This window comes from Podarcis erhardii (assembly GCF_964252035.2).
Source record: "Podarcis erhardii genome assembly, chromosome: 6".
Lineage (NCBI taxonomy): Eukaryota > Metazoa > Chordata > Lepidosauria > Squamata > Lacertidae > Podarcis > Podarcis erhardii.
Window position 1 is genome coordinate 61,968,911 of NC_138510.1, and position 15,844 is coordinate 61,984,754.

Below are 15,844 nucleotides of genomic sequence, written 5' to 3' on the forward strand. Positions count from 1 at the left end.
TCCAACACCTGTTTCTGCTATCAGCATTTAAATGCTAAGGTGCCTCCATTTGAGCCGGTGCTATCACACAGGTTTTAGACTAATTTGTGACCAGAATTAAGTGCCTAGTCTTTAGCTCGCCCTACATGTTTCATGATGATTAATGGCCCAATTGGTTTGGGATGGGAGCCACATATATCCTGCTCTGCCAAGGGGAGACTGCCACTTAAGGAGGCTGCGCTTTGCTTATTCTTTATCGGTATTCGACTCACCAGCCGACATTTCCTTGTTTTGTAACCAAAATGGTGTCAAACAGACATCACCAAGAGATAAAGGTTAAAAGACAAAACCCAGCCTGCACCAAGTATCAGCAAAGGTCACTTCCTAATGACAATCCTCACTGAACATTCGTTCTGATGTGTTTATAGTAATGTTATATGACACATGACAGAGCCTGTGTGGTGTAGTGGTTAAAGTGTCAGACAAGGCCTGGGAGACCAGGGTTCAAATCCCCACTCAGCCATGAAGCTCATTGGATGACCTTGGGCCATCATTGCCTCTCAACAGACCTACCTCACAGGGTTGTTGTGGGGAGTTAATCGCAGAGGGGGAGAACCAGGTAAGCCACCTTGAGTGCCTAGAATTGTATCAGGGGGAACACTGTACCAGGGAGAATATGAAAACAAGGCAGTGAAGAAGAAGAAAATATTGATTTGCTAGCATACTCTTAATCTCTTAATTCTGAGAAATTTCTTAATTCCCCAGAATTACGTTGGTCCTACACAATGCTTTGAAGTAAATTGTTTATTTCCTCATTTGGCAGATAACCGCACCTAAATATTTTGGCTGAACAGGCTCTCATAGGCCCGAGAGTGTGGGAGGTAAACCTTTCGTAGGAATCTGAATTTCTCAACTCTGAACTCTACAGAATGTAGTGACCCAATTCGGACTTCGTGTGCTTCAGTTCTGCTCCCCTCCGTTTGTTCACACCCACCCGGGCTCACTTGTACAAACAAGTCTCTATGCAATCTAACCAAACTACTTCTCTCACAAACAAGAGAAAGGAGGGGGGAATGGTACAGTCATTCCACTTCTAAACGATGCAATATAGCAATGAAAGGCAGCGAGACGAGTACTCTCTATTCATAAGCATGCATTTAGGTTTCGGACTACAGATTATTTTCCAACTATATTTTTATGAAGCCGTTTTGAGTCCTGTGGAGACTTCATGACTTCAGAGAAGGAATGGGAAGAGTGGAACCTTATTCTGGGGAGGGACCCAGTGGTCTGGGAGGTGCTGACCCATATTGTGGAGATGTACTTGTTCAGAGAAAGCACACCCCCCCAAGCATTGAGGGAGAGCCGCCTAACTAGGCCTCAGCTCCACTTGCAGCCAGTGAAGCGCTTCCCACCCCAGGGGAGCACCTGAGCCTAGAGCGGATAGTGAGCAGTCAACTGTTCCTATCTTCAAGGATGCATCACTGGTTGTGTCAGCGCAAGTGGACCCAGCCTCCTGACAGGAGTGCCCGCTTGCTGGCCCAATCCCATGCCTCAGTATGTAAAACACATAAATGGCTGTGCCTACCCCACTCTCCAAAAGCAGAGCCCAGGGGGCATGCCAAGTGCTGGGATGGTGCCTTTGTAATTTATGCCAATCTTTGTAACTTAGAACTCTGATTTAAGCGGCTGATTTACACACCTTGTAATCAGTTTTAGAAACTGAGCTATGAAAGCTAGGAGCTAAATGGCACCATAAACCTGGGTTCTGGGTGCAACAATAGAATGTCTAGGTGCACTTTTTTTATATAACAAGAATACAAAGCTGAAAATCAATGGACTGCAGCTAAAATACTATGTTCATTTTTCACATGGTCTAGTCCTTCCCCTGCCCACCCCCCTAATATTCTTAAGAGGGTCTCTTCTCCAGTCTTCAGAGAGTAGCTGGAAGCGGGGAGGCAGAAAAAGGTCCTCCTTTCCTTCCACTCTGCAGTTTTATTCTGAAATCTTAGGCGCAGTACTGTGCCCAGAGTTCAGAAACTGCTCGTGCTAATGAAATTCCCTGTCGCAAAATGCTCCTAGAACAATGGGAGTTTCAAAACACTGCTTGTAACCTGATCTATGTTTGGGCTGTGCAGCGCGACCATCTTTGGAATAACACCCTTAGTAGTAACCAAGCCAAGAGTCCCAAGTCCTGCGTTGACTAGGGGGAGCCTAGACAGTTTGGAACAACAGCACTAAATCAAGGGTGGGGAACCTCATGTCCAGAGGCCAATGTGGCCAACCAGACTTATCACTGTAGCCCTCAGGAATCTTCCCAGGCTGTGTCTCCTCTCAGGTCTCATACAGTCTCCACAGGCCAGATGCTTACCAGCCCTACAATAAACCCTCTTTGAATGCTTTTGCCTGGCTGGGATGTGTCCCTGAACTGCACATATGCCTATTGCTTGGGAGATACGTGTATACGGGTGTGAGTATAGAAATGCCTGAATTTCGCATAGCTGGAATGCAGCCTATGGCAGAAAGATAAGAGTCACATCCAGTGTTCCATCTACTTTTATCTCAAAACAGGCCCTCAAGCTGGACAGAGCGGCTTGCAGGACCATATTCAGCCCTCAGGCCTGAGTTTAGCCGCCCTTGCTTTAAAAGGTAAAAAATCTGGAAACTCAAGGAAGCTTTTCCTTCTCCTGCAGCAATAGCTAGCTATTTAAGAACATCTTTTTTTGTTTTCCTTCCGTATTTCATTCTTTAAAAGGAAACGTGTGCTTCCCTTGCCCCACCAGTGTAGGAGCGCACATCTCTTGTTTCAACAATAAATAAATTAGTAAAAGAGGAATCAGGCTTCCGCGAAACAGCCGTAATACTAAGAGGAAACTTGCCATCCCTCTGCACATCTGCAGAATACATTAGGCTGGAAAAAGAAACCCCTTGGTTTTGGACAAAGGAGTTAAAAAGAGAACCGGAAGGGAATTGTGAATCCCTTGGCACCTGTCTGTTCTTTGTATGAAGTACCAGGTATGTAAGTTGCTCTCTGGCCCTGGAACAGGTAACCTATACGTTCACATAAATAAATGCCAGGATGCTATCAGGAGGGATGAACTGAGGAGGCGTGTCTGACCATCAATAGTTGTAAGAGTTTGCTATCCACGAACGAGTCCAATCACACAATACCTGTGCTTTCAATTCAAATAAAACAGTAATTACATCAAGGGAAGGGGATTGTGAGGTTGTTTCTGACATGTCTATGATTCTATGTCAAAAATTAGGACATGTGATGTAGCCCCAACTCTACATATTATTTAAATCAGATATTCTTCTGGAGCCTTCCCAACACAAAATCACTGGTATTCTAAATACAACAGAACCTACGCCTTTCCCCACAACCACACACTTTAAAGACGCAGAAGTTAAATGGGTGGGGTGACTTGCTGAGGAGAAAGCACTCTGTGCTTGCTCAGGAGCACTCTTTCTATCTTTCTCCTTTCATGCATCTGAGGTCTGAGTCCCTACCCTGTTTAAACCGATCGGGAGGAGAACCCGAATCGCACCAGCAGACAAAGGAGCTGAGCAAGGTAAAAAAGAAAGGCACCGACAACGGGAGATCTGCTGAACTCAGCAAGTGACAAGGAGGACCCATCAGTGGCGCTGAGCTGCGCTTCTCTTAAAGCGCCGGGCTTTTCCTGTCCTTGGTTTTCAACACGGCAGGGACATATTACATTTCTTCCCTTTGAGCATGATCCTGTAGGGGGCAGCCGCTCCATGCTAGGAAGCGAGCACTTTGGGAAGCAGCAAACTGCCCAAGGAAAAAGAGTCCTTATCATCACCATTCATCATGATGATGATGATAATTATTATTATTATTATTATATAATAGAAACTCAGTTCGCATTTCTTCGGATAAACCGACTCGAAGCTGCCTTTTCGCGCTGCGCAGCTTCAGTCCCGCCAACATCGACTCTCCCCCAAATTTCTTCGCCGCACCCACACCCCCTTTGAGCCTCTTGCTCTCTCTCCCCCATCCTTATTTCTGGCCAGCCTGTTCTAAGATCCGAAGATCCCGATCTGTTGGCGATCGAGCCCCGGGAGCAAAATGTTTTTTTTAAAGTCCCATTGGTCCTTTGCAATGGGGAGGCGGCGGCGGCAGCAGCGGCAGCCCAGACCTTGAGCTCTGCCGGCGCGGAAGCGAAGGCGCACAAAGAAGGAGGCAAGTTTCCTTTACCTGGGCCCCGTGGCTGGGACTGCAGCTGGCCGGAGTGAGCCCCCCGGCCGCGCCGAGGAGGTGTCCGCCCGGGGCTCCTTTGCCCTCCTGCGCCGGCTGCTGCTCCTGCAGCTCCCCTCGCTGGGCCGGCTGCACAGCGCTCTCTGGAGTCCGGCGAGGTGCTGGAGAAGCAAGCGGGGCTTCTTTGCAGAGTTTATGAGCCTCCTTGCTCGCTGCAGGGGAAAATCTGCCCACAATGCTCTGGCGTTGCAAGAGAGAGAGAGAGAGAGAGACGCTGCCCCCTCCCCTGCGCTGCTTCGGCTGGCGCGCACAGAGAGCCACCTCTCGTGATCACGTTAAAAGGAAGCATTCGAGTGTACTATATGTGTACACGCATCTCCTTCGTGGCCGTTGGGCTTACGTCTGCTTATTTCGAAGTGAGCCCCGCGAAAAGCCCTGAGAGCAAAGGTAGTTAGGGCAGAGTTATTGGGGCGGGGCGGGCTTCGCAGATCGTTCCCTCTGACCTTTCCTTTTCTTTCTAGCATTTCTAGCCCGCCCTTCTTCACCCCAAGGACTTCAGGGTCGCCTCTTCATTCCTCGCATTTTAAACCCCGTTCCAACAACACCCTTGTGATGTAGGGCAGGCTGAGAGACGGTGACCGAGGCAAGGTCATCCAGTGGTTTTTGCGCTTAAGCGGGTTTGAACGGCATTGCTGCCCTTTCTTCCTGCTCGTTTTCAAAGTGCATTCTGGAGATAATTTCTATCTAGAGGCTGTAATTTGCATGCAAAGGTTCGGAATACTTCAAACGGTGACCGTGACTGCAGACTTTAATTGCAGCAAACAGAGCTCTATTGTGATCCAGAAGTCAATTGTTTGGAATACAGTACTGGGGTTCATTCTTGGAAGGTGTAATAAATATAATGACAATGCTTTTGAGCATGAACAGTGCCCATATCTAGGTCCACCTCCTTTGGGATTTTCACACACCTTTTCATATAGTGTGTGAACTGGCTTCTTGCCAGCAACAGTGGAAGTTAAACCAGTTAATATCTTTTATGGGACAAACATCTTTTGGCATCTAAGTATGCAAGTTTTGAAGTTACAGAAGACTTCAGCAAACAAGATTTTTCTCATGTTATATATATATATTCCATCTGAAACAATATGCTCACGGATAAGCACTTCTTAGAACAATAGTGCCTTAACCCTGTCACTACCAGCTTCAAAGCTCATAATCCGGCCAGAGCAGGGAAACTTGATATCTGTGTATGTAAATATTTGGAGAGGATAAAATATGTCTGAGAAAATTTCAAATCTCACCTTTATACATGGATATGTTTCCAATAGGCAGGAGTCCCTGCTCAGCCATGAAGCTCATTGGGTGACTACGTCCAGTGTCCTTTTTGCAGCCAAAAGGACTTCACAGGGTTGTTGTGAGGCGCGCGCTCTCTCTCTCTCTCTCTCTCTCTGTGTGTGTGTGTGTGTGTGTGTGGCATTGTGCAGGAATAATGGAATATGTACAGAACACAATGTACTTTTTTCAAGATTTGTTTTTTTAAAAAACTGAGTTAGGTTGCCGTCCTGTACACACTATACTTTGAAGTGTGTCCTATTGAATGTAATAGGATTGGCTTCTGAGTAGACATACACAGGACGGTGCTCTAAGTACATTGTTGGTCAAGCTGCGGGTTTGCACATGCTAAAAGCGCATTCAAAGCACATTATTTCCCTCAAATAATTTTGGGCATGTTTGTTAAGGGTTTCTGCTGATTGTAACCCTGGCTGCGTTCAGTCCACACTTACTCCATTAACCTGAAATTTCCTTACCTGATAATTTCCAGGTTTAATGTAATCTTTCCATCTACTAAATGCCACTTCTGGGAATCTAGTGGAAGTTTGACACTTTTTTCTGTGTTATTTGTTTCATCCGTTTTCAACCTTGTTAACTTGGAAAATCCTTGAAGTTCTGCCATGCAATATCACATGATGAAAGTTGGGGAAGTATCCTAACGTTGCTTTCTTTCCTGCAATTAAAACTTAGTCTGATGTGGAAAATCACTCAGAAACCCACAGTTCCGTAACTCAACAGGTTAAAAGGTAAAGGTACCCCTGCCCGTACGGGCCAGTCTTGACAGACTCTAGGGTTGTGCGCTCATCTCACTCTATAAGCCGGGAGCCAGCGCTGTCCGCAGACACTTCCGGGTCACGTGGCCAGCGTGACAAGCTGCATCTGGCGAGCCAGCGCAGCACACGGAAACGCCGTTTACCTTCCCACTAATAAGCGGTCCCTATTTGTCTACTTGCACCCAGGGGTGCTTTCGAACTGCTAGGTTGGCAGGCGCTGGGACCGAGCAACGGGAGCGCACCCCGCCGCAGGGATTCGAACCACCGACCTGACGATTGGCAAGTCCTAGACGCTGAGGTTTTACCCACAGCGCCACCCGCGTCCCTATGAACTCAACGGGTACTGCAGTGTAAAAGGAACATGAGAAATCAAGACAGAAGCTCTAGCGTTATAACCAATCTGAATGCAGCATTCCAGCAACCTGTAACAAACTACAATGTCCAGAATTCTTTGAGGGAGGAAATGGGTTTTGAATGTGCTTTAAAGGTGTAGTTTGCACACAGCCATTCACTGATGAATGTTGCAGAATAAAACTACAATGGATGCTGACCATGCACTAGGAATATGCTTCTACTGTGGTTATGACCAATTAAGTATATGACTATTCTTATTTATTTTATATAGATGAAAATGTATAAACTGCTTGTTCATAAAAATATCCCAGAATATAGTAGGATGCCCAAAGAAGCCTGTGAAACAACAAGCTTTTTAATACATGGTAGGTAAAGTAGCACCATCCATTTCAAGGAAGCTTTCATAGAATTGCCTGACCCATGTAGGTCACAATGTTGTCATTTCATAAGTATTGTGCCACGTACCAGAAAAGTGGTTGGTGCAAAAGCTTAATGCCATGGTGTATTAGCCCAGCACATCTTTGGGCCCCAATACAGGCATGCTATGACTAGGAAGCTTAGAGCCAGCACATGCAGCTGCCATTGTGGTGAGCAATGGGCCATCTGAACTCCCTTTCCATGTGCAGAACTGGAATTCCAGAAGTCATTGCAAGACAGTCTTCTCAATGTTGAGGAAATATCCAGATATTTGCCCAGCTATGTCCTTTCTCCATGAGCAGAGGGGAGAAGAGAGCTACCACACATCTTTTCAGTGGCCAGTACCAAACTGTGAGGGGTGAGGGGTGAGGGGTGGGGTCCTATAAAATGGCCCACACATTTTTCAAGCATCTTTGGATGCCCTCTAGTCTGTCTACCCTTTCAAGTAGCCTCTAGGCTTTAACAGACTGGAACATGGACCCAAGCTATCATTGCCAAACATATGACAAGTGGGAAACATCTTGAGATAGTTGCTTCTTGCCATTTCTAAATCAGTGATTATTTCAGCTGCTGCTGCTTTTGGGTTGTCTTGTGATGCGGTTCAAACACAGGAAGCACTTTTTAAAAAAATCTGTCTTATTACTAGGCAATAGTACACACTTAAATAAATTAGAATATGAAAACAAGCACTGTTTGCACCCAACACAACACACGGTTCACACACTTACACTGAGAATCTGACAAGACATGGCCTTGCTTGGGCTTGTGTTGTTCCAGCAATGCAAATGAGACTGTTAGGTATGCACTCTGTTTTGCTCTTTGGCCTTCTGTCTGCTCCTGGACAAGAGACACTTGGCAGCCGTATAGCAGTGCTCTCATTAATGCAAGATCAGGTTCCAAGACACACCAAGTCCCACTCATCAATCTTTCTCCTTATACTGAAACCAGCAATGCAATGCTAAGAGCAAGATGCCCTAGAAGGGGGAAATTCATCCTTCCCAACTTGTTTCTCAGCAATAAACTATTTATAGCTAGAAATACATTTTCTTTTTTCTTCTGGAAATGTGCTCCTGAGTCAATCCACCCAATATACCGTAGTTTCACAAGATATACAGCATTAGTTGGCCCAGTTATGCAACAAAGGTACTATTTCCTAGACTTAGGTGTTGCTGGTGTTCTTGCAAATTGAACATGTGAGGTTAGATTGCTATGCAAGCTGCAGGAATCAAAGAGCACAGATATTGGCCAGCGACAAAAGGTATAACCTAAAGTCTCTGATTAGTAAAGCTTAATAAAACAGAAACCAAAGATAGTAGAACCCGAGGCTCTTGAACCTACAACCCTCAGATTGTCATGAACTGGCAGGACGATGGTGAGGAGGAGGAGGAGGAGGAGGAGGAGGAGGAGGAGGAAGAATATCCTGGCGAGGGGTGAGGCTGGGACTGGGACAAACCAGAGCAAGCAGGGGATAGGGAAGGAAGGACTGTACTCACAAGGTGATGTAGGATGGCAAGGGGATGGCTGTCAATGCACAGGAACCAGAGCAGCAGGACCCATCATGAACACAGTGGGCTCTGAAGCGTAGGGAGCAGCAGGAGTGGCACTGTAGGAGGCTGAGGTAGGCAATAGCCCACAGCCCAGCTCCCTAGCTGGCCAGGTGGGGCTTGCTAACTCTGGGAGGAAGTGTATGATAGGCTCAGAACAGGTGAGGGTCACCTGCCTCATCAAGCCCAGATGCTGTGATGCTGCAATCAGCATGCAAAGAGGGAAGCAGAGCTGAGGTGCTGTGTCAGCTCAGCTGCCCATGTTGAGGCACTTTGGCTTGGATGCTCCTGGATTTCTGCTTTGGGTTTGACTCTGAACTGTATGCTGATTGTGGAACTTCACACTTGGCTACTTGGACCTGGACTGTGTTTCCTGGACTTTGGACTTGGCTTCTGTGGCTGCATGACCCCCGGATTTTGGACTTTGGATGCAATATTTTGACTTGCTGCCAGGTAGGCCAGGGGTTCAAGACACAGATTAAGAGTCTGATGCTTTACCAACTGAGCTATCATTATGCTTTTTTTTAAATGCAAGAAAGTGAGAGTTTAGGATTGAGAATAAAGTAGCCATTTGCACTAGTTTGCAGAGGACAGGGTTGTTACTGAAGGATTGTCTGACCCAAGTCTGGTTTAAATATAATTCATCAGAAAAAAGGAGAGCAGGGTCATTGAAGTTGTCCATCAACAGCCGGCACCTAGACAACAAACTGACCAGGCAGTCTCTCTCTCTCTCTCTCTCTCTCTCTCTCTCTGTCTCTCTCTCTCGGTAGATGCTAATTGTATTCAAATCTGTGTCTTTGTTTTCTTAGACATAAAAGACCACCCTAGTATTATATTCAGAGAGAGAAGGAATATTGTCAGTTTGGGAGTAAATCATACAGGGAATAACTTGGGATATTCATGTGTTGTTGTTTTTAAAAAATACAATTAAAAAGCTGTTTCCTTCATTTTTCAAGCTATGAGCAATACACTTGCAATGACCAATGGGCATCTTTCAATTTTTTAAATATACAGCCAATTCCAGATGCTTCAGAGGTAGTATGCAATATAATTTGTGTGGTTTATCTCCAGCTTTTGGCTATCTGAGATTTATATTTATTCAAGGATAAGATGAGAGGATTTGAGCCACCACCTCTGCTGCTTGGTGAATGTGCAAAAAAGGAAAAAGATTATAATCTGAAATGTTAATGGAGAAAACAAAAAGTGAACATTGCTTGTGAAGATATAGTGGATGTTTCATACATCTCAAGCTGGCTGGATTTAACGATGATTTTCACTTCTAGTCTGGAGAAATAACGGCAACAGAGGTGTAAATTTGAACTGAAGCACTGACAAATATTTGACATCAATAACATTTCCTGACTATACCTACAGTTACTCAGGTTTAGCTGCTGTAAGGCTGTGTATGCAATACTGGCTAAAAATGCAGCTAGCCCTTTATTTCACACTTTGGTTGGGGGTAGAGAATGCATCCATACTCCCAACATTAGATTGTGAAGCTCTGTACACACAGTTAGCTGCAATCCACATCTGTCCTGGAAAATACTGTGTTCTGATGAATTTCCCCCTAAACCAGCTTCGATTTGATTTGAAAACTTCAGCCATATAAGGACATCCATGCTCATTCTCCACCCGCTGGTGTGGGCAGTATTAAGTAGTGGGTGGACATAGCAGACGACACAGAGATTTCATAGAGTTGGAAGAGATCACAAGGGCCATCAAGTAGTTCTTTATAAGTAAGCTGGGACAGAACTGAACAGCTAACAGCTCAGCCGGCCTGCTTTTATAGGCAGCCGGCTGTCAACATTGTACCAACAGCAGCCAGGGTTTCCACCTGGACCTGAGTGAAAACTATATACACAATACCCCCTGGTGGCTAGGGTGAGAACTTCAATACATAACAGGCAAACATCAGGTGACTTAGAAATACAACTATACTGACTTCACTGTGTTTTTAGCCAGTAATGTGTGCACAGTCAGCATTTAAAAATAAACTATAGGGTAGATAGCTATGGGTTGTGGTTAACATTGATTTTTAATTTTTTAAAAATATTATTTATTTATTAAACTTCTATACCACCCCTCATCCAAAGATCACAAGAAAACAAAAATGCACACCATAGTAACCAACAAAAACAAGATTCCCTCTCTCCCCCCTCCCAGTTTAAAAGGCCCTAGATTGTTTAATTAACCAAAGGCCTGAGAGAAGAAGAATGTTTTTGCCTGGCGCTTAAAATTAGGGTTGCCATATGTCCTCTTTTTCATGGGTATGTAAAATGAGAGTCACCATAGCAATCCAGATTTAAAAGTAGAAGTCAGCAAAGGTGTCCCTCTTTTTTTACTCTTCAAAATATGGCAACCCTACCTAAATATACATAACAAAGCTGCCAGGTGAGCCTCCCATGGGAGAGCATTCTACAAGTGGGGAGCCACCACAGAAAAGGGCCGTTCTTGTGTTTCCACCCTCCAGACTTCTTGTGGAAGAGGCACACAAAGAAGGGCTTCAGATGATGGCCACAGTTTCTGAGTCAATTTATATGAGGAGAGGCTACAAAGTAAATGGGTGTGTGTAGCACAGCCTAATTGTCCTTATTTTTCAACTTCCACAACTGTCCTCAAGGGCAGATTCTCAGGCATCCGTTTCCAATATAGAATAAAGGTGGGAAGAATAAGGCAAGTGATTATTTTCCTTCTGAAACATGCATTGAGAACTTGTCATGTTGAGCAGATGGGACAGAGAGCGGGAAGGGTGGTGGCAGTACAGTACACCTCACGAGGCCATCCTTACCTTATATTTTATGATAGTTCTGAGATGAGTATTAATCCATGAGTCAGATAAAGCAGTACTTAATCAAACAATGCTAGCAGGCAATGCAATGTGAATTGAAGGTTAAGGCTGAGTCCCACGCCTGCACTTAGGCAGTATTTCACCTTAATGAGATTACCTTCCAAGACCCCTGGGGCCTAAAGAAATTAGTAGCATTTAGTGATCTTCTTCAGCGATAGCTCTGTCTTTTGAAAATTAAAATTGATTCTTATTGTCTTGACATGTGAAGATCCAGAATGTGCCCTTTGACCTTGTATGTCTAGGGGAGTGGTCAGCAGATGTGGAAGCAAAAGCTCTTATATCACCATGAGCAGATTGTGTGTCTCAGGGCCCCAAATGCAGAGGAGGGTGATAGAAAATGGGTGCGCTCTACCAAGTTCTAGGGGAGCGCAGCTTGGGCTGCAAGCCCATTACTGTGAAGAGAAAAATCGAGGCTCAATGGTAAACCTTGCTTGAGAATATGTATGCAAATTCCCCCCACCCCCCATATTTCCAGCATCTTAGCTGGTGGAGAGGGGAGAAGGAAGTTTAAAAAAGAAAGGAAAGGAAGTGGGATGAGGCTGGATGTTTTGAATGTGGGAGGGAAAAGGGAAGGAAGTGGGTTGGTTAGGATAGATTGTGCATAAAAAGATGTAGGGTCCATCTGTAAAAATGTGGGATGGCTTGCTGTTGTGCTTCAAGCACTGCCTGCGGGTGGCGCTGTGGGTTAAACCACAGAGCCTAGGACTAGGCGATCAGAAGGTCGGCGGTTCCCTTTACCTTTACCTTTTATATGGGGTATCTAGCTCTTGTGAGATTGTCTGGAGCCAATTTGCTTGTACGATATGCAACCAATGCAGACATGGCCAGCTACAAATATAATATCAGGCAGTCAGAAATGCAAAGAGCACAAGTAATGGGAACTAAAATAGACTAATCAATCCTTCCGTTTTTCAAATAGACAAGGATTGGAAGGGTGACTTTGTCTGTTTAACTGCTGTTTTTGTTCCACACAATCATCTTCCTCTATGATGCATTGACATGAAGAATGTACTTTTCCCATCACAAATGCAGTTAGGAGCAAACCTGATATATTTTTGCTTTAAAAGTTGTGTTTGAGGGCCATTCAAATCAAAGTCGGGTAGGTTAAAAAAAGAAAGAAAGCCAAAATAATATACACTGAAATGGGAGCTTCTGACTATCATATTTAGAGCTAATACTTTTTCTTACTCCACGTCAAATTGGCAGGTAACCCTGAAGGATTTTCGGTTTGACTTGCTTATTTGAATATCTGGTAATATTTAATTTGTAGGATAATGCTTTCTTGGCACATCCGTATTTTCTCTCTGACTCTGGAAGACTGTGGTCTGTATGTGTAAGTGGATTTAGGATGAACTAGTGCCCCAGTCTTGTTAGACAGATACTTCCAACAATCCAGTCTTGTGTGAAAACATTCACAAGCCAACTCTCAAAAGACCAGAAACTGTCTAACTTTATTTATTCTAGGTAAGCCTTGCAATCAATAATTTTATTTTTTCTTCCGCTTGTGGACTTGGATAGCTTTTAAAGCATTGGAAAGTTCTTCATGTAAACTTACTGCCAAACCAATTTACCTGGAGTTGCCAAGCTTTAAAAACCATGCGAGCTGTTGTGTGTATACACCAAATGTGTATACATCACACATTATATGTGCATACACCATATTTTTAAACATGTTACCCTGAAAAAGAGTGCCAAGAACTGTAGTTTACCCCTCACAGAGCCATCAGTACCCTTAAACTACAGTTCCCAAGATTCTTGAGGTGTTTGCTTTAAATGTGTAATGTATGCAGCCATCAGCCATGTAAACAACATACAAATAGTGCTATGCACTTAGAAGAATGCAGTGTAACTCTGGAATGTGAACGTTCTTTCCTATACAGTCGTACCTTGGATCCCAAACGCCTTCCGAGTCAAATGTTTTGGCTCCTGAATGCGGCAAACCTGGAAGTGAGTGTTCCAGTTTGCAAACGTTTTTTGGAACCCAAACGTCTGACCCAGCTTCCGATTGGCTGCAGGACTTCCGAGGTACAACTGTATTTGCAACCCTCAGCCTCCAAACTTTTGCATTTACTTCAGTGGGATTAATTCAGAGCAAGTGTTTCAATGCTATGTTTTAAAATCCTTCTTTTAGGAAAAATGAGTTTATTTTTCTCCCAAAGTCATTTTCAATTGCCTTTGTTTTAGTTCCATTTTCCGGCTCGCAATTTATTTTCATCTGGTGCTCAGCGTGCAAAGGTTTAAGATTAAGGCTGTGCATATTTCCGTCTAAAAACAGAATGAAAAATTAAGCAATATTTTGCAGGCAGACGTAGCTATTGATAGATGTCTCAAAGAAATTAGAAACCAGCATGCTGTACCTCAGCCAGACAGAGTGATATTTATATTTGTTATAAAAAGCTATTTCATGAGGAGCATGTATTAAACTGAGCACATGGCTGTACGGTTCAGAATTGGCTGAAGAATCTGAAGTGCATTCATTAATTTCAGTAGAACTTTCACCAGTTAAAATGCATTTAAGATGACACATTGTGAGCTGCAACCTTAAATGTACTTGTTAGAGAATAAAGCATGGCCGATAATCGGGGATAATGGGAGTTATAGCCCAACAACATCTGGCCACAGCTTTCCCATTCCTCCCCTAGTCTAAAAGTCATGGCTAGCTACCAATACTTTGGTCAATGCTTTCCTATCTTTGTGCTTTTTTACATTATATATAGTTTAGAAATACAAAGCCAACAGCTTATAAAATATATGGAGAATAACAGTAGCAAATGCAAAAAGATGTGTGACAAAAATAGCAGAAGGAAAAACTAGTGTTACTGTCTTCTCATGCTTCCTTGAGTGGTGAGAAGTTCCAGGGGCAGCACTATGGGATTCATTTTTCTTTTGACACGAGACCACTGCAGACAAATGGTGCCTTTGTAGTATTCCTTCCAATTATAAATATACAAGCAGAACACAGTGGAGGCAGACAGGTGCTCCTTTAGCGGGCAACACAGCTGCTAATTCTGCATGATTCCCAGAGAGCAGCTGCTGCTGCTGCTGCCCTCTCCAAGGCTGCAACACCTCTGTTTAGCGAACTCCAGCTGCCTCTTCTCAAAATTCAAACTGCAAAATGCTTTATTTTACCTAGCACAGTCCTTGCACTGCACTGTCTCCAATTCCAGCCCTATTGGGGAATTGCCCATTCAGGGAACCATCCACTGGTACTGAGAACTGTTAAGGTTCTTAAGTCTCTGACAACTACTATGTGACAGTTCAGACAACTCATCGTGGCAAAACTCACCTAACGTCATTGCCCCTTCCAAACGAGCTTGGCTGTCATTACTGAAATGGATCACACTTGCAAGTTTCCTGAGGAAAAGAAAATTAGACAAGTTAACAAGAATCAAGAGCACACAGGATAATACATAGTTGACCAATTATATATTTAGAAATGTGTTTCTTTTCCTTCAGGTCAGATTCCCTTTAGTGAATGAAAGACAGCATGTACCCCTTACACAAAGCCGTTGCCCCAAACTCAGGTACATGCTTGCACAAGATCGATTTTTCTTCAGATAGCAAGCTTCTGTTCTGTCACTCACCAACATAAATTAGAATTTCTCAGACAATGGGCTCTCCTCATTATGTCATCAAATTTCTAAAATGGAGTTTCACTAATAAGTAAGGTTCTGGAGGTCCGTTCTTAACCTGAAACTGTTCTTAACCTGAGGTATCACTTTAGCTAATGGGGCCTTCTACTGCGTCACCACACAATTTCTGTTCTCATCCTGAAGCAAAGTTCTTAACCCAGGGTACTATTTCTGGGTTAGCGGAGTCTGTAACCTGAAGCATCTGTAACCTGAAGCGTCTGTAACCCAAGGTACCACTGTACAGTACAGGCATTCAGCAGTCAACTTGTTTTTCTTCCTCTCTGCTGATCTTGACTATACAAATGTTTGGCATTTAAAACCTGCAGGACATTTACAGTGGTGCCTCGCAAGACGAAATTAATCCGTTCCGCGATTCTCTTCGTCTAGCGGTTTTTTCGTCTTGCGAAGCAAGCCCATTGACAGCTTAGCGGATTAGCGCTATTAGCGGTCTAGCGGCTTTTAGCGATCAGCTGAGAAGCGGCTTATCAGCGGATCAGCTGTTAAGCAGCTTAGCAGCTTAGGAACAGGGCAAAAAAAGCGGGGGAAAACCCGCGGGAACTCGCAAGATTTTTTCGTCTTGCGAAGCAACCCCATAGAGAAATTCGTTTAGCGAAGCGCCTCCAAAACGGAAAACCCTTTCGTCTAGCGGGTTTTCCGTCTTGCGAGGCGTTCGTCTTGCGGGGCACCACTGTATTCCTAAGTACTGTAATGTAGCCTCAAGCCCAACCCTTCTGCAGTAGGGAGGTTGT

At 44.3% G+C, this 15,844-nt stretch overlaps 1 protein-coding gene across 5 annotated transcripts in view; it reads right to left on the reverse strand.

Annotated features, from left to right (window-relative positions):
- KANK4 (KN motif and ankyrin repeat domains 4) overlaps positions 1 to 15,844 on the reverse strand; it is a 64,975-nt gene that overhangs the window by 37,388 nt on the left and 11,743 nt on the right. For 3 of the 5 annotated variants that reach the window (XM_081867138.1, XM_081867134.1, XM_081867141.1), the window contains exon 1: positions 4,196 to 4,316. The gene's annotated coding sequence lies outside the window, so the exon portion shown is untranslated. Of the gene's footprint in view, positions 1 to 4,195; positions 4,317 to 14,749; positions 14,818 to 15,844 lie in introns of those variants that run through there. The other 2 variants (XM_081867140.1, XM_081867136.1) reach the window with 1 other exon arrangement.